We start from the raw sequence: 19,313 nt of genomic DNA, 5'->3' as shown, positions 1-19,313 counted from the left end.
CATTGGCCCCAGGCTGGAGGAGGGCGTGCAGGGAGCTCCCACAGTTTCACTTTCTGACGTGGATCAGGCCATCCAGATAAACTCGGGAATTCAGATGGAGCTGGACAAAGGCAGGGAGGCCAGAGCCCCAGCACCAGAAATGAAGGCCAAGGATCCAGAGAGACTAGAAAAGAATCCGTTTACTTAACATTGAAACAAACAGGGAGGGACTCTGGTTCCTATCTGAAGCGGTTGCATGCAATTCATTCACTTCTTAACACACTCTTTCTCCTACCAACTTCTACAAACATTTCTGAAAATGCCCTGTCTGCAAACCTATGCAGGAGTGGTAGAGAGGGGAGGGAGAAGCCCTACAGAGACCAACACTTGGTCACTGGAGTTCGAAGCTGAGGGTTCCAGGCACTGGAAAGTACTTTTCTCTGACTGATGAGAATAAACATTCGCATGGATGCTCAGGAAAGGTTCCTGGTCCTGGCAGCTGAGTAAGAAGCCCACTCTCGTGGGGAGATGCTCGCCCGATACCCCAGGCGCTGCAGCTCGTGTCCAGGGTTGGCCCCACCGTCAGCTGCAGGCCCCTTGCTGGTCTCAGCATTTCCTTTGTCCCTCGGGCTGGTCCTCAGGTTCTGATAAGTGTACGAATTTTCCCTAAATTTTCTTGCAGCACAAAAGCTGCTTTTGTGCTGTGGAACGTTGTGGAGGGTTTGGTTTCTTGCCCGTGGCTTGCCTCCTGTCACTCACACTCACCTCCTGGGCTGGTCAAAGGGTAGGGAACTCGCTACCATCCCCCGCCTTCATCCGCCCCTGCAAGGAAGCCATGGGCGTGGGGGGGTGCGGGGGGTGGATGTAGGGAAATGCCCTGGGGCTAAACTCAAGAGACTTGTGAGTAATCACCTGTCCTGCCACCTGCTGCCTCATTCTCACTGCTCTGGGGGAAAAGCAAGGGGGAAGGAATTGGTCCAGACTGGGGTTTCTCCGCCTCGGTGCTACTGACATCTTGGGAGAGATGGTCCTTTGTTGGGGATGGGGCATGGGGGGATAGCTGTGCACTGTATGTGCGATGCTTATTTCATCCCTGTGTCCACCCAGCAGCAGCCAGCAGCATCCCCTCCAGGTGTGACAATCCCCAAGATCCACGAACACTGATAAATGCCCCCCAGGCAGGAGGGGAACTTCCCTAGGAGAGCCGCCTGTCCAAACCATCTCGATCTAATCCAGAAACCATCCAGGGCCCCTGAGCAAGTGAAACGTGGCTAGTCCAAAGTGGCACGTGCTGTGGGCATAAACTGTATCCTGAATCTCAAATGTTTACACAGAAAACAAAACAAAATGTAAACCAGCTCAGGAATATTTTTATATGATTATGTTACATTTTTACTGGTTACAGTAATAGGATTCTTAATCCATTGAGTTATATAAAATAAAATGTAAGAATTGATTTTATCTTTTTTTTTTTTTTTTTCACTTTGAAAAACGTGGCCACCTAACATGTTGAAATAACACATATGGCTCAGCTGGTGGGGCATTAGATTTCCACTGCTCAGCACAGGTCCAGATGCTGCCCACTAAGGTCCTCCCTGAGAAGGTCCAGATTCCCTGGGAGTAAGTTGCTGCCACACCAGCAAAGCAAGCATTTGTCAGGACTCTCTGCCCTGGCGATGGATCTGGCAGCTGAGGCATGACAGGGTGGACACAGAATCGTCAGAAAGTCTCCGATGCTTGTGTCCAGGTTTCTTCTCAGTGAGAACTGTCGCACAGTCTGCGGTGTCAGCATTTAGCAGTGACGCCCTGCAACATCCCACAAAGGAAGCAGCCCCAGCTGTCAACATCCTACTCGGGTCTGACGGAAGCAACAGGCCCTGGACACCGGACACAGGAGCCCGGGAAACTTTCCACTCCTACCGACCTGTAGGAGAGCCTGGGGGTGCACCGCCCCCCGTAGCCGGGAGAGCCAGGGGTCAGAGGAGCTGATGGAGCGTGTCGTGAGCCACGCCCCACCTCCATCACCTCCCTCCATTCCCGAAACAGTCAGGTGAGCTGGACGCTAGGCTGTCTCCATTTTATTTATATGTGGCCCATAGGAATTTTGCTCTGGAAACTCAGGTCATTTTTACTAAATCAAAGTAATGCAGTCAAACACAACATTATAAAGAAACTGTTAATATACTCCAATTAAAAAAAAAAAAACCTAAAAAATAGAATTGTCATATGATCCAGCAATTCCACTTCTGGGCGTATATCTGGAAATAAACAAAAATACTAACTCAAAAAGATACATGCATCTGAATGTTCAGAGCAGCACTACTTACAATAGCTAAGACATGGAAACACCCCTAGTCTCCGCCAACAGACGATTAGATTAAGAAGATATGGCATATACACATACGTATACAATGGAATATTTCTCAACCCTGACAATGGCCATTTACAGCAATGTGGCTGTACCTAGGGAATATTACGCTTACTGATACGTCAGACAGAGAAAGACAAATACTATGATATCACTTATATGTGGAGCTTAAACAATATTACAAATGAACGTATATACAAAACAGAAGCAGACTCACAGACATATACAACAAACTTGTGGATACCAAAGGGAGGGACAAATTATGAGCGTGGGATTAGCAGACAGAAATGACGGTACAGAAAACAGAGATACAACAGTGATCTGCTGCAGACCACAGGGAATTATAACCCATATTTTGTAATAATCTATAATGGGATGGGATCTGCAGGAATACTGAATCCCTCTTCTGTAAGTGGAAGACTAACACAATATTATAAATCAAGTTAAAATTTAAATTCAAATAAAAATTTTAAAAACACAGCAAAAAAAAGATGCAATTCAAAAAAAAAAAAAAAGATGCCCTTTTTTTTCCACTCTCACTTCTCTCCCCAGTTCCTTTCAGTTGTTCCAAACGTAAAGGCCCCAGAGTCGTAAGCAGAGAACACTCAAGGCGGCCCCGCTGATTGTCTGTCCGCTTGGTTATCTCAATGGGCCGCCGCCCTGGGCTGCTTGGTGCCTTGCCGGGCTCTGCATGCTGCGTGTAGGGATGGCACTCCAAGGCGTGGCCCTTTCCTGAGAGCTGGCAGTGCGACAGGACCACATTCTCGGGGCTCCTTCTGGAAGCCCTGCCCCCGGCTCTTCTCTGGCTACAGCAAAGCTCTCCCTTAGCTCCGCAGTCTTCCCTCTCACTGAAAAAACAAAACAAAAAGCACCATCCTTAGCCATCCCCCGCCCCCCGACCTCCTCTGCACACACACACCTCCCTTCCTCTGAGTACCAGCAAGCATTATCTTTTATCCTTAGTGACTTCAAGCATCCAAAATAAAATTCACAACGGTGGGTTTCCATTCAGGCAAACTCTGCTTCCCATCTGACACCACAATCCTCCAGAGTGATAAGGAGCTCAAACACTTGACCTTCTGGGAAAGAAGACCCCCAAAAAAATGGCAACATGCAATTTAAGATCTCTATAAATTATGCTGTTTCCACAAGTGGAGAAAGCCAAGACCGTGTACAGTCAAGATAATTGTTCAGTATCACGTTTCTGGAAAGTGTCAGAGGAGGAGGCCAGCCCAGGACCCCTGACTCCCCCTGAATAGATCACAGTTGCTCTCCCTCTCCACACCCCGGGGCCCGACCCCCAGAGGGCCTGGAAGGAGAGCTGACGGCCGAGGGAGGGGGCAGCCGGTCCTCCGGGCCCCCAGTTCTATTCCCGGAAGTGCCTTCCTCTTGGGAAACTCTTACTGTTATGCAGCTGCCAGGCCCCAACCGACCCAATTAAGACTCACTTCCCTGTTCACTTAGCATTGCTGGAACCCGCTGGAATGTTTAAAAAGGACCTTGTTGAAAGCTGAGGTTCACATATCTGATTTACAAAATATTTTTCTCACTCAGCTTTCTGCAGAAATTGTTTTTGTTTTTGTTTTTGTTTTAAAAGGGAAGTAATCAGTAAAATCCATAGGTGCTAGCTGCTGCAGGAGTTCTGCAAACCTGTGATTCCAAGAGCAGTTTTCTTGGGGGGGGTGGGGGCTGGAGAGGGGGTTAGGCGGAATGGCTCATGAAGAAATCCAGTTGGGACAAGGTGTGGAATCGTGGAGCTATTTTATCACATTTAGTGGTCGGTTATCACCAGGGTAATTGAGCAGCTAATCAAAGTACTCCATCATAAAACTGTAGAATCGATCTTCAAATTGGATATTTGCCACTGGAGCAGGCCCAGCTCACAGACCAGGTAGGAGTCCTTGCTGAGACGTCTGCCTCTTCAGGCTGTGAGGTCTGTGAGAGTGGCAGAAGCAGAGGCGCAGCTGACGTCCCCACACGGGACCCAGAGCACAGATCCTGACATAACTCCTGCGCCCGTGTCCAGCAGGGCCTGCTGCTGACAGCACAGGGGGAAAGGTACTATCCCGCTGAAAACTCTTACAAAATGCTACGCAGTTGGCCGTAGGACTGAAAGGATTTACCTATGAAAACACAGCGTAATAAGACAGGGGACTGTATTCTACATTCTGTGATTAAGCCATAATGGAAAAGGATATTTTAAAAAAGAATGACACATCAAATGGCAAACTGCTTGTGATTCAGGAACACTTTGTTTTTTGCTTCTTATGCCTTTTGATTTCTTATTATATACATGTTAAATCCCTGCAGATGGTGACTGAAGCCGTGAAGTTAAAAGACGCTTACTCCTTGGAAGGAAAGTTATGACCAACCTAGATAGCATGTTCAAAAGCAGAGACATTACTTTGCCAACAAAGGTCAGTCTAGTCAAGGCTATGGTTTTTCCAGTGGTCACGTATGCATGTGAGAGTTGGACTGTGAAGAAAGCTGAGCGCTGAAGAATTGATGCTTTTGAACTGTGGTGTTGGAGAAGACTCTTGAGAGTCCCTTGGACTGCAAAGAGATCCAACCAGTCCATCCTAAAGGAAATCAGTCCTGGGAGTTCACTGGAAGGACTGATGCTGAAGCTGAAACTCCAATACTTTGGCTACCTCATGCAAAGAGTTGACTCATTGGAAAAGACCCTGATGCTGGGAGGGATTGGGGGCAGGAGGAGAAGGGGACGACAGAGGATGAGATGGCTGGATGGCATCACCGGCTCGATGGACACGAGTTTGGGTGAACTCCAGGAGCTGGTGATGGACAGGGTGAGCTGGTGATGGACAGGGTGGCCTGGTGTGCTGTGATTCATGGGGTCACAAAGAGTCGGACATGACTGAGCAACTGAACTGAACTGAACTTTTAAAAAATATACATTATTTTTTTTAAAACTTATTTAAAAATGTGTGTGTGTGTGTGTGTACAGCAGAAATTAGCACAACATTATAAATCAACCATATTTATTTAAAAGATATGGGAAAATATGAAATACAGACAAATAAAAAGCAAGTATAGCTTCTTACAAACCTGGATGTCTGTTAAAAATATAGCAACAGAAATTGAGCTACACAAAATTGAAGAAAAAAGCCAGACAAAACAGTGTGTACTGAAAAGTTCCATGTGTAGAAATTTAAAAGGGGCTTCCCCAGTGGCTCATCAATAAAGAATCCACATGCAATGCAGGAGACACGGGTTCAAGAAGATCCCTGGAGAAGAAAATGGCAACCTCCTCCAGTATTCTTGCCTGGGAAATCCAATGAACAGAGGAGCCTGGCGGGCTACTGTCCGTGGAGTCGTAATGAGTCAGACACGACTTAGTGACTAAACCACAACGACATAAAAGTGGGCAAAACTAGTCATGGAAAACAGTATGGACGTTCCTCAAAAACTCACAAATAGAATTACCACATAAAATGGCAACCCACTCCAGTATTCTTGCCTGGAGAATCCCAGGGACGGGGGAGCCTGGTGGGCTGCCATCTATGGGGTCACACAGAGTCGGACACGACTGAATCGACTTAGAAGCAGCAGCAGCAGAGACATTCAGTTGTGTCTGACTCCTTGTGACCCCATGAACTGTAGCTGGCCGGCTCCTCCATCCATGGACTTCTCCAGGCGAGAATACTGGAAAGCATCGCTATTCCCTTCTCCAGGGGATTTTCCCAACTGAGGGATCAAACCCAGGTCTCCTGCACTGCAGGCAGATTCTTTTACCATCTGAGCCATTGCTAGAATTACCGCTTAACTTAGCAATTCCACCTCTGGGTAATTATCCAAAAGAATTGAAAGTAGGTCTCTAAGAGCTATTTGCACATCGATGTTCATAACGACTTGATTCACAATCGCCAAGAGGTAGCAGCCACCTGAGCGTCCATCAGTAGATGACCGGGTAAACAAAAGGAGTATCAGCACAGTGGAATACCCGTCAGCCTGATGAAGAGAAGACCCTGACACAGGCTGCACTGCTGAGGGCGTGAGGCCGTCACGCGCAGCGACAGACGCCGGTCACCAAAGGCCAAACGCCGCCTGACTCCATGCACGGGGTCCCAGGGTAGGCAGGTTCACAGACGCCGGTCACCAAAGGCCAGTCGCCACCTGACTCCGTAGACGGGGTCCCAGAGTGGGCAGGTTCACATACGCCGGTCACCAAAAGCCAAACGCCGCCTGACTCCATAGACGAGGTCCCAGGGTAGGCAGGTTCACAGACGCCGGTCACCAAAGGCCAATCGCCGCCTGACTCCATGCATGGGGTCCCAGGGTAGGCAGGTTCACAGACACAGGTTGGTGGGCTCCAGAGGCTGGGGAGGGGGAATGGGGACAGAGTTTCGGGTTTGCAGGATGAAAAGAGGTCTGTGGATGCAAAGTGTGACCGTCGCACCGTTTGAACGCACTTCATGCCACTGAGCTGGGCACTTAGAGACAATAACAATGATAAATTTGGTTTTACGCCTTTCGCCACAATTAAAGACTAATTTTTTTAAAAGGGAAAAAAACAGGCAGCACTAAAGTATGATGCGAGACCAGGGCTGGTTCGGGAGAAGGGGGGCTCCCGGTGGCTGAGCAAGTCCCGTTCCTCAGCGGAAGTGTTGGTTGCATAAGTGTTTTCCAATTGTGAACTGTTAGCGAATTTAGGCTTTGGGCACTTTTCTGCATACATTTTTTTATAATTTTTTAAAAAATATCGTAAAATGCCTTCAGCCAATTCCTCCTCCTCTACCCCCATATATACTTAAAAGTTAGAAGAAATTATATGAGCAACAATGAAAACCCAATTCTACAGGAAAGGCCACAGGGATGAAAGGTCACCTAAAGCCTGCAATGACATACGAGACGACTCACTTTTGCCCATATCTTGCCTAACAGCTTCTGGAGCTCCCAAGTTCATGAAGCAAGTCCTCTTTGTGTTTTCATTGCCACTTCTGTTAGCAAGGAGAACATCACCCCTCCCCCCTCCAAATATCAGATTTTTAGAAAACTTTGTCCCAGGGGTCTCTTCCCCCAATAGCTGCTCAGCAAGCAGAGTCATGCAAGCAGAGCGGGAACGGCCTGGGTGTGCAGAGAGCCTGGAGCGAGCGTGTGGGGACTCAGGGAGCCCCAGGCGCGCCCTGACCACAGTGCACTCATTAACCAGGCGCTTAACCGGCTAACTGGCTGGCGCTCCAAGGCCCCTCTCGCCTGGCAGACTGGGAGCTTTGGCTTGATTCCCAGTCCGCCCCACCCCCAAGTCCGCTCTTCTGCTCCCAGCCAAGACCTCTCTCCACAGGGATCCAGACCATAAGCCCAGGGCTCTGTCAGGTCCTATGGCGGCGGGCTGAATCCCCAGGCAGGGCAGACGCCCCCTCAGCCGCTGCTTCCCCCAGGGCCTCCCCACGCCTCCACAGGCTCCAGCTGTGATGGGAACTAGCTGCTCCAGAAGACAAGGTCTTAGCTCTCCTCTCTCTGTTTCCTTGTCTTCCTCCCAAAGCTTCTACTTCTACTTCTACCCCAGTTCCTTTCCTTACATGACCACAAGCCCAGGTGAGGCTCGGGGCTTGAGGAAGCCAGTTCCACATCTCATTTCCTTTGGGTCCTTTTAATTCAGACTTTTAAAAAGATAATCCTACTGGTATCCTTACCAATTGGCATCTAAGCATTGAACTTCTATAATGACACTCACAACATCTTCACCGCCACCCCCCCTGCCCAGGGAGGACCCAGATGGAGGCTGGGAGAAGTAAAAAGCTTCTGATCCCACCAAGTAGCAAAGCCAAGAAGATGCGAGTCCCGCCTGAATGGTGCGGGCCCGTCATCTCAGATGTGCTGGAGTCTCACTCACACCTTGAGGAGTCCCGGTCCTGCTGTGGGCATTTCAGCCAGTTCCCCAGTTCAGACCTTGGAGGCTTCCCCAACCACTGTGAGAACACTTACAGTGAAGCAAGGAATGCCGGGAATCCCAACAACTCTTAGAGGTATTCTTTAAATGGTCACACTCTTGTGTTTTAAATACCACTATAAGCCCAGGGCCCTCTGTTTACCTTTGACAGTTACCCAAATAAAACCAGGGAGCCGTGTCTGCAGCTCAGCAGGGGCCTGGCTTTGGGAAAACACTTCTCTTGACAGGTGGAACTGGCCTTGCAGGAAATGTTAAGGAAGAGGAACTGCATGGATCATCTCTCAAAGTCTCATGACGCCATCTTTACTCCGGAAGGGTGGGAAGGGAGGGTTGAGGGGAAGTGTGGCTGTAAAACAAACCAAATCTTGGAGTGCACAATACACATATCCAAGCAGACCCAGCTCCGCTTCCAGGAGGAGGGAGCCCTCAGAGCTCAACCCCTGCCTGCCAGGCTCCCAGAAGGCAGAGCAGGGCCTGCCGTCTGGCCTGCCTGGGATGTGCCTAAGTACTTTTAGAAAGATGCCGGGCTCCTCTGAGGCTGAATCAGCACTGTCAGGCGTCAAAGACGAACACGGCCCAAATTTCAGGTCAGTTCTGTCAAAAGAAAGGAACCTGTTTTGTTTTAATCTTTTTCAGAATTTGCTCAGGACTTTCAGAAAGAAGGAACATGTCCATTTTTTTTTTTTAGTTGAGTGGGACAAGGTGAGTCTCCTGATGATGAGTTTCTGCAGCTAGAGATCCAAATAAAAATTCAAAATGAAAATAAATTTTTAAAAAATGTTTATTTTCCATTTCTACAAAGAGTGACCATATCGGAAGGTGTGAGGTGCTTGAACCCCACGTGGAAACTGGACTTCCCTAAGGGCTCAGACAGTAAAGATGTCTGTTGGATTCCTGGGTGGGGAAGATCTCTTGGAAAAGGAAATGGCAACCCGCTCCAGTATTCTTGTCTGGAGAATCCCATGGACAGAGGAGCCTGGTGGGCTACAGGCCATGGGGTCACAAAGAGTCAGACACGACTGAGCGACCTTCACTTTCACTTTGCGTGATAACCTTATAATTTCACATTTCGGCCCCTCCTCCTGCACTTTCTGATCTCCGTCCCTGCTCCCCAGGGCAGAAGAGAGCAGTGGTTTGCTCCCACCAAACAGTGGTTTCAGCTCCCTTGGAATTAGCACATTAACCTCTGTGACCACCACCCCCAATTTAAGGAAAGCTAAAGGTGGCTCGCTCCAAACTTTGCTTCCTAGTGAAGTGCGTCTTTTTTCCCCTAAGGAGCTTCACTCTATAACACCTTGAAACTCATGAAAACTCACTTTCGCATCGTTCCCTGCTGAGCAGCAAAGCTCAAGCACGATGCTTTGCTTTTGCCAGATTTGGGGCTTATTGCAGGAAAACAGAGTTCTTTCCTCTTTTAGCTTCTTTCCATCACCTCTGGAGACAAGCTTGCCAGCTACCAAAACAAAATGTTTCCCAGTTTCTCCTCCCACACTTGTGAACTTTGTTCCTTGATTAGGTACCAGACTCCCCTGGAAACAGAACTGGACAATGTTCAACCAATCACTGCAGGTTCTTCAAACACGAGCTTGAGAGATGTTGTTTCACGGGGTGTGTGTGTCCTCCCTGACCCGCCGTTCAGCATTTGAGTTGGTTTTCGGGGCTCCAACAGGGGAGCCCCCTCCCCAGAAGGTAGGAGAAGGAAGCCACTCTGGCTGCACAGAGGCCCTGCTCTCCCCTGTTTAGGCCCAGCAAGGAGCTGCCAGCGAGCAGGTGGACTGCACGGCTGTAAGACAGGCTGGTCCCAGCTCCTAAGCTAGAAAATTCCAGTTATCTCACAGCTGGCAGTGAGACACTGGGCCACTCCCCACTCCAGCCCCCAGCCAGACCCACCAGGCCTGCCTGCCTTTGACATTCCCCCCAGGCCCTCCCAAGAGCAAGGGCTGGTCCTTGGCGCTGGGGGAAGGAAAAGAGCCTGCTTACATGCAAGGAATCTCGCTGTGGACCCTCCACGAAGGCCTGGGGCTGCTGTTGCCAAGGGAGCCGGGGAACTCGAAGCCAGAGCCGATAGAGGGCAGCATGTGCTAACGGATAACTAGAGCCGGCTTCCCTTCCAAGGGCAGGGCATCTCAAGAGAGCGCGCACTGGGGTTCCCGAGTCAGCAGAAAAACAAGTCAGAGAGACTTGAGGGAGGGCTGGGCTAGGAGACAGAGAAACATCCCTCCAAGCCAGGCCGTGTGCAGGAGACACTGCTCGGGGAAGAGCCAGGCAGCATGTCCTGGCAGAGGCTGGGCATACAAACCCGGGAAACGCAGGCACCGAGCAGAGCAACACCTCCCGCACCACGAGCCTGCGTCTCAGGGGCTTCTCAGTCTCTCATGGCCCCAGTTCAGTGCCTGGACCTCGAGCACAGAGGGCATCATGTGTCCCCGTGTGCTTCAGCCTCCTGGACCAAGAGGACAGGGGAGCGCCCTGAGGCTGGCAGATGCTGGCGGCCTGGCTGGGTCTGAGAAGGGAAGTGCAACCCCACCAAGTGGGATCTATGAGGTGGCCCAGTTCCGAGGGCAGCGCCAGGCTCCGAGCTGATGCGTGTCAGCCTCGCGGCTCTCAGCCCAGAGAGGGAGGGCCGGGTTATCCTTCCACGGACCGCGGACAGCCGGGAGCTGATGCTCTGGGGTGCCCACAAGAGCAGCTCTGCACTCAAAGAACTCCCAGCATCCCTCCTTCTGACCCCCGGGGCACCCGGCCTGAGGGGAGAGCCCGGAGTGCTGACAAGCAGAACCCGGAGCCGCGGCTCAGCCCTGACCTCTGTCCAAGTCACCAGGGGCAGGAGCAGCGGTGTCTGTGCAACCCAGGGACCGTCTCTTCCCACGAGCCCCTGGCCAGCCCGATCCAGGTGGCCATGGGCCTGGAAGACACGAAGGACAGGCTGCGCCCTAACAGGCTAGGGAGCGTCCGATTCCAGGTGACAGGGGACCAAAGCCCCCGCCCCGAGGTCTCAGCCCCCCGCACAGGCCCCAGGGCATCACTTCCTCCTCCATCCCTCCACCTTTCCCATTTCCTCTCCTCCCAGAGATCCAGCCAGTCCCCACACTGCACCACACCATGGTTCAGCTTGCGGCTGTGCCTGCCATTTCTTCATGGAGCGATTACCGTTTTCCAAGCACCGTTCACATGTCTTTTTCCAAATCACGTGCACTGAAAAGCAGGCACAGGCCCTGAGCGGCAGCACAGCAAGAATGAGGGTGCCAGGACCCCCAGCACCTCCAGCTCCGGACCCTGTCGGGGTCAGCTTCTGGGCTCGCGTCCCCCCTGCTCCTTCCATCCCATGATCCAAGGGAGAGGGGGAGAGGGGCTGCGGCCTCTAAGCCGGGGACGGGCTAATTATAGAAGTGACACCGTTGAGAATAGGACGCTCTTGGAACTGAACGGGAGCCTCACGCTGTCGGGAGGGTTTCCAACTTCCAACAGTGCCAGGCGAGGTATTCAGACTGTTTCCCACTGACAGCAATTTAAAAGCTGGACAATATAGAAAAGGACTCCAAGCCTTCTGCTGTAATTTTTTAAATATTGAGAAGTAAAGAATGTTGTCTTTTGATGCGAGGAATGAAGAAGGACTGGGGTGCATGCCTCTCTGGTCACCTCGGCATCAGAAACAACGTTAGACAATAACTATGCAGCCTTTAAAAAGGAGATGCCAGCACCTGTGACAACATGGGTGGGCCTGGAGCCCCCTGTGCTGTGAGGAATACGCCGGCCATAGAGAAACACTATAGGGTTTTGCTTGCAGGTGGAATCTATGATAGTCCGATGCACAGAATTGGCAAGTAGACAGTGGCTGCTGGCGAGGAGCGGAGAGAGATACGGCATGGTGTGGGTCACAGGGCTTCAGTTACGCAAGATGAGTATGTTCTGGACAGAAAACTAGAGACTTGTCATACAGCATGGTGACTGTTGCTAACAATACTGTACTGAATGCCTGAGAGTTGCAAAAGAGGACTGAGCTGAAAGGAAATCTTCTCACCTCACACACACACACACACACACACACACGATGGTAACTAGGTCAAGGTGAGGGATGTGTCAATCAGCTTGGGATCTTTTCCGTGTCTACGTGTATATTATCTTCTGCTCAGTTGTTCAGTTGTGTCTGACTCTTTGCGACCCCATGGACTGTAGCCCGCCAGGCTCCTCTGTCCATGGGATTCCCCAGGCAAGAATACTGGAGTGGGTTGCCATTTCCTCCTCCAGGGAATCTTCCCCACCCAGGGTCTGAACCCTCATCTCTTACATCTCCTGCGTCCACTTGGGAAGCCCCACAGCGTCTATGTATATCAAAACATCAGGCTGGGCACCTTAATTAGATATGATTTTTCCATGTCAAAGATATTAAAAAAAAAAGAATTTTAAAATTGGAAAGTGGAAAACGCAGTTAGGCTGGAATGACGAGGGGCCACAGGAAGGAAGCAGAAGAGGCGGCGCCACCGTGAGCACGACAGGTGGGGGCGCCCACGGCCCTGGGCTGGGACCCAGGGAGCAGGCTTTCAGGTTGATGCTGACCTCGCCCAGAGGGATGTTTTCACTTCTTGAAAACGTTTAGGTGGAGGAAATACACCCATCAGTCTTTGCTGAATACAGCTGCCTGGGAAGGGCAAGGTTGAGTGAAAAATAGGCCTTGAAACCAAACCTCGAGCCTAGTATTTTGTTATGTAACTCAGCGGAAGCCTAGCATCTCTTCTGGTCGGAGGCTCTCCAAACATTTGGGGAATGCGGCCTTTGGAGAGATGTTTGCGGAGGTTACCCTGGACACTCAGGGAGGGCTGTGACCCAGCCCTGACCACGGGGTGGGGGGAGGGGAGCGGATCTCAGCCAGGCTCCACGTTCAGTGTCCGGAGCCTCTCAGGCCCACCTGCCTGCTGCCTTGCTCCAGCCAAGGATACTTCTGGAGCGCAGTTTCTTCCTTGGGAAAACAGAAACAAGTAACATGAAAACAGCAACACGTTTACTTCTATGGAGTTTTGAGTGACTCTGTGGAACTGAACCATGTCTTTATGCATAAATCACATGTTAGTTCATGCCCACTGGAGTCAGATGGACTTGCTATGTTCTCTGAGCCTCATGTACCCGTAAAACCACCCAAGTAAGATAGGATTGTAGGGCACAAAATGCTCAGAATAGCTTTCTTCAAAGTGTGTGCATGCTCAGTCGCTTCAGCCGTGTCCAGCTCTTTGTGACCCTATGAACTGTAGCCCACCAGGCTCCTCTGTCCATGGGATTCTGCAAGCAAGAATACTGGAGTGGGTTGCCATTTCCTCCTCCAAGGGATCCTCCTGATGCAGGGATCAAATCTGCATCTCCAGCCATTGGCAGGCAGGTTCTTTACCACTGAGCCATCTGGGAAGCCCCTTCTTTAATGCTTTCCAAGTAGTTTTGTGGGCAACTTGCAGGGAGAAACATGTTTCACATCTCTTCCCAGGACACACAACATAGGCGTACTCGACTGAAACGATATTTAATCTCACTCTGTGCAATACATACCACCTGGCATTTTCTACGCTCTTTCATTTGTTAAAACACTAGACACAGTTCACTCACTATAGGCTATACAGACTGGGGCCATACAGCTCCCAGTTTGAGAAACATTGGCTGGGGGCTTCCAAACACGAAGAGAGACTGAACACACATTTTTCACCTTTCCCTTCATAAACCCTATTAAAATGGTAATAAAGGAATAAAATGCCATAAACCCACAAGGACAAAGGACACAGGAGGGGACATCAACAGATGGGAGACTTTGACAAGTTTTTAGAAGACAGATCACCGGGTTTCCATCGCAGTAAATGATGGAAGAACCCACAGTCACTTGACAATCTTGGTTGCCCACCAGTAACGCTTGCCTTATTCTTCCTTGTAATAAGATTCAGACTGTATTTAAGTCCTCAGCCTCCACTGCAAAGTCATGGTGTCAGGAAAGACCAACCTCATCTTCAGCTCCAGGGAGTAAACCTTGATTAGTTGAAGACAATCATATTAACTGTATTTCCCTTGTCTAGTGATTCATTTAAGAAGAGCCATAACACCTAATTTTGGATGTGGGGTCTTGATAGAAAGTCTGCCAGTGATGGGATTAATTGTAGGAAACATTCTACAGTTTTAAAGAGTCAGAGGACGAGGTAATTCCAATTTCTGCCTCTGGAATATAAGCGACTGCCGTATTGTGCCCACAAAAGGAACTACCTGAAGCATTCTGGCAGAACAAACAGATTTTTCTACAACCAGGGTTCCTGATGTAATTCAGCCACTGAGTTAAACAACCTGAGAGCCACCTTATCCAAGGACTTTATATTATTCAAGAGAATGAATCCACTTGTCATTGGGGACATTTTAATTGGGTTTTCCTCACTTCCAGGATCCTAACTGACACAACAAGGTGGATCATCATAAAACTCCCCCATACCAGGGAAACTGAGGGCCCTCGAACTCCCAAGGAGAGAAAATCAAGGAAGGACACAGAGGAACAGGAATGAAAATGGTACAGCTAATACGGCATTGGAGGCTAGGACCATCAATGACGTCAAAATTCCAAGAGAAAATGACATTCTATCTGGAATTCAATAACCAGGGCTTCCCTGGTAGCTCAGCAGTTAAAGAATCCACCTGCCAAGGCAGGAGACACAGCAGACGTGGGTTCCATCCCTGAGTTGGGAAGATCCCCGGAGAAGGAAATGGCAACCCACTCCCGTGTTCTTGCCTGGGGAATCCCATGGACAGAGGAGCCTCCGGGACTACAGTCCATGGGGCTGCAAAGAGTCAGACTTACTGTTGTTGTTAGTTCAGAGTCTGTTGTTCAGACTTACCGACCGAACAACAACAAAACTGAACAAGGATGAAAGCAGGTAAAGGTATTTTTATACACACAAGGATAAAAAACATTTTTATCTCCCACAGACTTTTTCCTAAGTGGTTGATGGGTTTCAGGAAAAGAAAAGAATAAAAAGGAAGAAAACGAAGCCTAACCAAGTGACAGCAGTCAGAATGGCCACCATGTAAAAGTCTACAAACAATGCCTGCTGCAGAGGGTGTGGAAAAAGGGCCCGTCTACACTGCTGGGGGGTGTAAACTGCTGCATCCACTACGGAGAACCGTATCAAGCTTCCTGAAAAAACTAAAAATAGACCTATCATATGATTCTGCAACCCACTTCTGGGCATATATCCAGAGGAAACGCTAATATAAAAAGATACACGCATCCCAGTGTCCACGGCAGCACTATTTACAACAACCGAGACAGGCGAGCAACGTGGGGCCATCGCCAATGGATGGGTAAGACAAGAAGACGTGGTGCATGCACACAACAGAACGCTGCGCACCATCAAAAAAGAGTGAAATAACCATCAAAAAAGAGTGAAATAACGCCGTTTTCAGCAACAGGGATGGACCTAGAGATTACCAAGTTAAGTGAAGTAATTCAGACAAAGACAAATGTCCTACGATGCCACTTATATGTGGAATCTAAAAAAATTATACAAAGGAACTAATACATAATGCAAAACAAACATTCACAGACATAGAAAACAAACTCATGGCTTTCAAAGAACATACTGGGGAGTGGTGGTAGAGAGAGAAATTAGGAGTTTGGGGTTAACATATATGCACTGCTGCTGCTGCTGCTAAGTCGCGTCAGTCGTGTCCGACTCTGTGCGACCCCATAGACGGCAGCCCACCAGGCTCCCCCGTCCCTGGGATTCTCCAGGCAAGAACACTGGAGTGGGTTGCCATGTCCTTCCCCAATGCGTGAAAGTGAAAAGTGAAAGTGAAGTCGCTCAGTCGTGTCTGACTCTTAGCGACCCCATGGACTGCAGCCCACCAGGCTCTTCCGTCCATGGGATTTTCCAGGCAGGAGTACTGGAGTGGGGTGCCATCGCCTTCTCCAACATACGCACTACCGCATATAAAATAGACAAACAACAAGAATCTACCATGTAGCACAGGGAACTCCAGTCTATCATCTATAAGGGAAATGAATCTGAAAACAAATACATATATTTGAGCAAACTCCAGGAGATAGTGAAGGACAGGGAAGCCTGGCATGCAGCAGTCCATGGGGTCACAGAGTGACTGAGTCAGAATGACTCAGCGACGGAACACATACATGTGTATAACGGAATCACTTTGTTGTATACTTGAAACTAATATAGCACTGTGAATTCACTACACTTCAATTTTAAAAATATATGTTTAAATAAACTCTTTTACAAAAAGGAAAGGAGGCCGAAGGAAGACTAAGAGACCTCAGAACCAGCAAGCAGAGTCAGCAGCGTAGGGAAGACGACCACTCCACTGCCAGTCCCGAGAGGAGCCAGCCCAGTGGCGGGAGAAAGGTGGAGAGAGCCAGGAAGAAGCAGACTTGACAGAGTAGGTCATAGACAAAGTGCTAATCAGAATGAAATGAAAGGTATTATATGCATTATCTCTTGCTGCATAACCAATCACCCCAAGACTTAGGACTTAAAACAATAAGCATGTATTATCAGAATGAAATGAAAGGTACTATATGCATTATCTCTTGCTGCATAACCAATCACCCCAAGACTTAGGACTTAAAACAATAAGCATGTATTATCTCACAGTGTCCGAGGGTCAGGAATCTGGGAGCAGCTTGGCGGGGGGATCCCAGCTCAGAGCTTCTCCCGAGCCGTTGGCTGGGACTGGTCAACTGCCAGCTCCACTGGGTCCCTCAGTTCGACTCACTCACGGAGCTCTTGGCTGGAGGCCTTGGTTTCTTTCCCCGTGGATCCAGCCACGGGGCTGTCTAAGGCCCCTCACAGCACGGCAACTCTTTTCCCCTGAGCAAGGTCAAGGCGGAGGCTGGGTCGCCCTCGGTAATCTGGACTAGGGAGCTACGCATCTCCCTTCCATCACTGTCAACTTGTTAGAGCATCTCCCTTCCATCACTGTCAACTTGTTAGAAGTGGTTCGCTAAGTACAGCAAGTGAAATAGGGCTTAACGTTCTGAACGGATGAACACGTGAAGGGGAGGGGACGTTGACGGTGAGGGAAGTGAGCGTGGGCATGGGGGCATCTGGGATCTTGGAAATCTCTGTATTTTCTGCTCCATTATGCCATGAACCTAAAACTGCTCTTAAAAATAAAGCCGATTAAGGACTGGTGTGGTAGGGGTTATGAGTAAGCCCACTCGCAACCCCCAACCTGCCTGCCCACCTCCCCTCCTGGCTCATCACAGTAGGGTCTTGTTCCCACGTGGCCCCCGCCCCCAAACTGACAGCCTTCCCACCTTCAACCTCCGACACCCGGCAGCACACCGGTACCCCTGATGCACCTACACTGACCCGTCACCGGCCCCCACGCCCACTGCTCCATGTGTAGATGACCCTGAAGGCCAATCTCCGGATAAAACAGGGAGTGAAATGAATTTGGTTTCCAGGGGACAAGGCTGGGGCAGGTGGGGAAGGGGGAGGACCAGGAATCACGGGGTTGGGGGAGGGCTCAGGCCCCGACCCTTTGCTCCCCCAGCCCCTGGCCCTTCATCTCACCTGCCTTCCTACCTTGAGCTCCCCCTCCGACCCCCGCACATACCCTTCCTTCCCACATCCTCACAGTACTGATGGAGGGAACTCCAGACCATTGGTGTGAGGGTCGCCGTGACTACACTGTCCCTCTCGCCAGGCAGCAGGATGAGGAAACTGCCCCCCTGGTCCCTGCCCGGCTCCTCTCGGCCCCCACAAGAGCCAAACCGCAGAGCTTTCCATCCATTCTTGCCTCCTCTTCCGGTGATCCTGCCGCCTTCCTACTGAGCAGCAGCCCACCGTGGGGTCCCTGGACTTCCTGCCCAGGGTCACACCTGTCCCCCTCCCTCCCCACTCCTAACCTTTGACCCTGGCTTTCACCTGCAAGCTGACCCCATTCGGCCTCCCCTTCCCAGACCCCCCTCCCTGACTCCCCTTCCCTCCCTCGCCCCTCAGCCCCTTGGCCTCCTTACCCACATTCTCTCCGGTTAAAACCAAAACAATAATAAAAGAGAAAAGTGTTCTCCAGGCAACAGGAGGAATCACACAAAACACTTTCACCAACGGGGCGGGGACATGGAGCTGGCCCCCTGGCCAAGAGAAGAGGTGAGTCCACAGGGCGTAGAAGTGCACGCAGGACAGGAGCCAGCTCGCCAGGGTGCGGCGGGGCTGGACTTGGAAAGTGGACGCTCCCTGGGTCGGTTACCACCCAGGCCTTCTCGCAGCCCTGGTGACCTTCCTGCAGACACACCTTCGGAGCGACAGGATGACTCTGAGAGGACACACCAGCAGTCTCCATCATGAGCACGGAAATATCCACAGGGCGATGGCAGGCAGGCTGGGCTGTCCCCCAACAGCACTTGTCTTGAAAGTGAAGTGAATCTCACGCCAGACTCCAAGCAGAACCAGGCAAACAGAGCCTCTCCCTCCACACCGTGTGCTCCCCAGCTTCCGCCCCATCTCTCTTCCCTAAATTCCCTACAGGTGGCTTCACTTGCTGTCTTGGGTGCTTGCCTTCCAGCTTCATAGAGGCTGGCTCCCAGCCCCAGCTCTTCCTTCCAACCAGCTCTGATGACAGCACAAGTTAGCGCTGAACTCTTAAATCTAATGGGCTTCCCTGGTAGTCAGACAGTAAAGAATCCACCTGCAGTGCAGGAGACCCAGGTCCGATCCCTGGGTCGGGAAGATCCCCGGAGGAAGGGAATGACAACCCGCTCCAGTATTCTTGCTGGGAAATCCCACAGACAGAAGAGTCTGGTGGGCTACAGGCCATGGGGTCGCAAAGAGTGGACACGACTGAACGACTAACACGCACACACAGTGGACAATTTACTGCTTGTCTTAATAACTGTCTACAGTTACTGACTTGTCTACAGTCTTGACTCATCACTGTGCCTTCTCAAAATCTGCTTCTTCCAGGCTTCCAAGACCCCCATCCCCTCTCTGTTCTCATGGCCCGTGCACCCGCGCCCCCAGCAGCCTTGCCTTCCTGGCTGCTCCTCCAACTCCCTTCCTGCCGCCTGGTCCTTCC

At 50.5% G+C, this 19,313-nt stretch overlaps 1 long non-coding RNA gene across 1 annotated transcript; it reads right to left on the bottom strand.

The window, feature by feature from the left end:
• Nucleotides 1–5,329: 5,329 nt before the first annotated feature.
• Nucleotides 5,330–18,833, bottom strand: LOC132343660 (uncharacterized). The gene is made up of 2 exons (XR_009492602.1): nt 18,256–18,833; nt 5,330–6,684 (listed from the first exon to the last, which is right to left on the bottom strand). It is a non-coding gene; the product is annotated as an uncharacterized lncRNA (long non-coding RNA).
• Between the last annotated feature and the right edge of the window lie 480 nt (nt 18,834–19,313).

This window comes from Bos taurus, chromosome 23 (assembly GCF_002263795.3).
Source record: "Bos taurus isolate L1 Dominette 01449 registration number 42190680 breed Hereford chromosome 23, ARS-UCD2.0, whole genome shotgun sequence".
NCBI classification, from domain to species: Eukaryota; Metazoa; Chordata; class Mammalia; order Artiodactyla; family Bovidae; genus Bos; species Bos taurus.
This window is presented reverse-complemented; position numbering and strand designations above follow the sequence as displayed.